This window comes from Schistocerca serialis, chromosome 3 (genome assembly GCF_023864345.2).
Source record: "Schistocerca serialis cubense isolate TAMUIC-IGC-003099 chromosome 3, iqSchSeri2.2, whole genome shotgun sequence".
Lineage (NCBI taxonomy): Eukaryota > Metazoa > Arthropoda > Insecta > Orthoptera > Acrididae > Schistocerca > Schistocerca serialis.
Genome location: NC_064640.1, coordinates 419,318,028 through 419,323,098, shown reverse-complemented (window position 1 = coordinate 419,323,098; position 5,071 = coordinate 419,318,028). Strand labels below are relative to the sequence as shown.

At 38.1% G+C, this 5,071-nt stretch overlaps 1 non-coding gene across 1 annotated transcript; it reads left to right on the top strand.

Annotated features, from left to right (window-relative positions):
• The first annotated feature begins 1,282 nt into the window (after nt 1–1,282).
• LOC126472275 (U6 spliceosomal RNA) lies at nt 1,283–1,384 on the top strand. Its single transcript, XR_007586399.1, has one exon. It is a non-coding gene; the product is annotated as a U6 spliceosomal RNA (small nuclear RNA).
• The last annotated feature ends 3,687 nt before the right edge of the window (nt 1,385–5,071 follow it).

Below are 5,071 nucleotides of genomic sequence, written 5' to 3'. Positions count from 1 at the left end.
AGCACGTGTAGGATGCGCTGGAAAGTATTACAGCACGTCCAGAACGACCATCCAGCTCTTGTCAACCGCCCATGTGAGGGATGAGACGCCCTACCACAAGAACTCTTTACAAATCTCGTAGCCAGCATGGGAGTACGTTGCAAAAAAGACACTGCCGTCCGTGGTGGTCATACGCCCTGTTAAGTGTAACGTCCCGCCTTCTGTAATGTCCAGGCGCAGAATAGAGAGTATCCAGAATGGTAACTCAGCTGAAATCCATGCACCAGAATTTCGCGCTCACGCACGAAGTCTGCCATATTGAAAACGAGTAAACAGCTAGCTGTGTTTGAAGCCTGAGGGGAACGGATAGGTTCTGTTTATTTTATTAAATATGCATTTCACCTGCTGGGATTACCTGCAAGTAAGCAGTTGCTTGATGTACTGTAAAAGATAGAAACATAGAAATCAGCAGTAGTAAGAGAAAATAGCACACAGGAAAGTAACGAGCGATTCCCACGAAGTAGCAGTACATGAGAAAAATGAGTTTTCAGATTTTCTTGCTGTAAACGGTAAAAGCCCATTAAACTGTAAAAAATACTGCATGTAAATGAAGCAAAGCTACATCAACTCCTGGAGTTAATTTTTCGATAGAGGTTCCCTTCTTCCTTTAAAAAAATTAAAAACGACTGTTTTCTCATTTGGGCATATTCATCAGTTCTGTGTATAATATATCTCATTCCATTCTGAGGAAAATAATTGTCAGGCAAACTTTCTTTCGGTCGTATCTTATAGTTTCATATCACAGCTTTGTGATGATGTGCCTCTTTTTTCGATATGGGCGTAACTGCTGTGATAATTAATTTCCAAATACTCTGTAGAGTAAAAGTTGAACGGTTTTCAGTGAAAAATGTGGTCGCTGGATGCTTAACATTTGGTTCGTTTTAGGTTGTGCGTAGCTTTATTCTAAATGTAGCTAACATATAATACTTGTCTTCAAAAGCGGAAGGAAAGCCACATCTAACTACAGAATGGAGAAAATAGACGCTAAAGTATTAAACTTGAGCGCACTTCTTCAGCGCAACACATAAAGTAACCTGCTGCTCACAAGGAGACCGCACTTACTTGTCACCGATTTCGTCCAAGTTTGTGGTATTTGCAGGGCTTGGTTAGAGATGACAGTACCACAAGTGGGAGCTCCTGATGGCCAGGCGTTTAAAAGAAAATGGCAATTTTGGTGCGGCTCGGGCTAGACATGACACATTAATGGTAGCAACGCACGTAAATTGGGTTGGCTAAGTGGATTGTACTCGTTATGGTGGTACATATACTAAAACTGGAACTACACAGAGAAGATTAGTAAAGCTCCTGAACAAAGTTGACAAAACCTAAGGAAAACAAAGTTGTAAGATTACAGAACGGTAAGCCGAAGGTCGTGGGTTCGAGACCCTCTGTGGAAACTATTTAATCTTTCATAATTTCAATTTTTTACGCTATTTGACCTGCAAAATAAACGGAAATAAGGTTTAATATGATGTATTAGTAGTACTTTCACAAAAGACATGAAAAGGAAAGGCAAACAAAAGTATCGGATTCCATACAGTTTTCCAGGAAGCGATTGTAAGCTTAAACCCTAGCGTGTATGTTACTCTTCCCTAACAACCGAACCTTTAGTCCTGTCACGGGATAAGCCCCATATAACACTAACGTGCCGTGAAACACGCTAATGTTACTCTCTGAGAGGATTTAGAATTTTGACTGCGCGTGTGTCTAATGGACAAAGGTATCGGACTATAATTTTGAATATGGTGAAATTAACAGAAAAACTAAACGGACTTTAACCTTTGGAGTTGATGAAAGTAATAAAATCATCTACATCTACGTGATTAGTCTGCTATTCACAATTAAGTGCCTGACGGAGGGTTCAATGAACAATCTGTCTCTCTACCGTTACACTCTCGAACGGTGCGCGGAAGAAACAAGCACTTAAATTTTTCAGTGCGAGCCCTGATTTCTCTAATTTTATCTTGATGATCATTTCTCCCTATGTAGGTGGGTAACAACACAATGTTTTCGCAATCGGAGGAGAAAACTGATGATTGAAATTGCATGATAAGATCCCGTCGGAATGAAAAACGCCTTTGTTTTAATGATTGCCACTCCAATTCACGTATCATGTCTGTGACACTGTCTCCCCTATTTCGCGATAATACAAACCAAGCTGCCTTGTTTGTACTTTTTCGATGTCATTCGTCAGTCCCACCTGATGCAGATCCCACACCGCACAGCAATACTCCAGAATAGGGCGGACAAGTGTGGTGTAAGCAGTCTCATAAGTGAAGGCAAAAAAAAAAAAAATAAAATAAAATAAAATAAAATAAAAAAAAATTTTTTTAAAATTTACGGCCGCCAGCCCAATTAGGCACATTAATTTGGAAATATATGTTTAAGAAAATCGAATATTGGTTATTGAAGTTACTTTCGGTGATATTTCCCTTTGAATAGCACACAGGACACAAACTGACACATTGCACTCTGAACTGTGTGTAGCAGCAGTTACCAATAACGCACACATCATTGAATTATACGAAGCAAATTTGCACCAAGCTGATACTAATGACAGCTACACTCAAGATCATTACTTAATCAATTACTGAAATGTTACTGCATGAAGTGCAGAAAACTAAATTTGGATGTGAGGGGCTTTTATCTTAACTGACATGACAAAAACAAATAAAGATGAGTATTATCATAAATACACTGTTAAAACCCCTCTACGTATATCAGTTTTCCTTAGCAACAGTAATAGTTCAATCTTTTTTTCTAATAGGTGGAGAATATGATGGGGACCCATAAACTAGTATAGTTTCACTCGTCAACACTCTCTGATTATTACAGTAGAAAAGATTAATTCAAAAAGCTAATCATTCACTTCACTTGGAGTAGCTCAATGATTTACTTTGCAAAACAATAAAATACAACACTGGGCTCAATTAACGTCAAAAAAGGGACCATTCATGATAGAAATCAAAACCACACAATTTTTGAAAATGAGCTTAACTTATTTGTCTTTTTATCACCTGTGAAGCAGGTATTCTAGACAATAATATTTACACAATCTTGCACTGTAATCCTACAAAACTATATTTTTTAATAAAGTAAGGATACTTTACCACAAGTCTCTCCAACTTCACTTTTGTGATTTTAACCTTAACTTTTACTACTCCCTTTATATTAGACAAAAATCACTTTTAAACACTTGAATGCAAGAATTGTTCATTTAAATCAGGATACTCGGTTTTAGTAGGTTTAGTGAGGACCCTGCACAGGTTCGTGATCAGGATAGAAAATATGGTTCCTGACACGGATTTATAATGTTCAGATTATTATTAAAAACCACACACAAATTAACTATTCCATGTCCATATGCATTACTGAATGTATGAAGTTAGTGAAGCAGTGACAAAGATTGGTGGCAAGAGACATGGCGGCTAACTGTACTCACGGCTCTTGATGTTCGAATGCTCTATAAAATCTCTTCTAGGCGTCGGATTTTCAACATATTAGAGCCATTCCTTTATGCTGAGAATACCAAATAATAGACGGATCCACATCCGAGGCAAATCCTTTATAAAGCAGCTTCCAATTACCTCTCTTAGCACCGTTTAAGTGTACCGTGCTACGGCTAGCTACATACCGCGTACCTTTCACACAAAGGAGCCGCTCAGTTCGACCGCCAGAACCACCTTTTACATCGCGCCATTCCAATTCCGCTGCGGGGGGACTGCCCTACAGCTTTTACATGTTACAAATACAAGTGCCCTAAGCATGAACCAGCTTTCAGTAAACATTTTCTTTTTATGAACATAGACATATTATAATAATTTATCATTTTAACATATTCTTTTGCTTCGTTCAAATAGACATTACCAAACTAATTTTCTTGTCACATACCAAGGAGTTTAAATAAATCAGAATATACACTCCATAATCGCAGGTACACAGGTACATACTATAAACCTACTTCTAATCGATATGTGTTACAAGCTGTACACGAGAACTTCGAATATAAAATTAGATGCTTTTATTATTTTGCAGTTGATGATTTATATTTGCTAGGGTGATATTTGTCGTAAAAATAGGGAACGCAGTAATTTTCTCCGCAGGATACGTACGTCATAGACGTCGCATTAATACAATTAAATGGTTGTTCTAAAGTTTGTGTAGAGAAACCAACTTGGCTTGCGTTCTTAAAAGGTTCGCTCTCATCGCACAGTATAGAGCAAAGCACACGTAACCCATCATGTAGCCAAACAATGGCGGTGATGTAAAGTAGAGTGTATTGTGATGGAGTCTACTCGGAATGTGATTTCGATTTTTATTTCTTTCTCAATGAAATAAGAACAATTTTGAAGGTTCCTGATCTGATTCTTTACCTGGCGGAATGTTACGTGATACCACGTACTTGCACGTTTGTGACTATTACAGTGCCATCTATCACAAAGCGAAAAATGTGGTCCAACTAAAACATTCATATTTCTTTACGCACTACACGAATATGTAATAAAAAATAGGGGTTCCTATTTTTAAAAAACGCAGTTCATATCCGTTTGACCTATGGCAGCGCCATCTAGCGGACCAACCATATCGCCATCTGGTTTCCCCCTTTAAGCTAGATAGGTATCGTTCTTTGTAGTTTTTTCGTTTGACGCTTATTTCGTGAGATATTTGGCCCGGTCACGATCAATGGGCCACCCTGTATACTGGGTTTCCTCAAAATGTAGTGAGAGTCCATTTTGGAGAATAATTTTCTGAAAGACATTATTTACAATTTACTCAGTTAATTCTCCTTCGTTGGGTGTGATTACTATACTTGTATCATCAGCAAGAAGGACTAGCATTGCATCCTCATGAATATAGAGTGGCAGGCATTAATATATATTAAGAACAATAAGGGACACAAGACTGAACCCTGTGGGACACCATTCTTGATACCTCCCCATTCAGAGGCTTCTGCTGATTTTTGCAGGAATATCTGAACTGTTAGTTTCAACCTTCTGCAATCTTCCAGTTCAATATGAATTAAACTATTTGT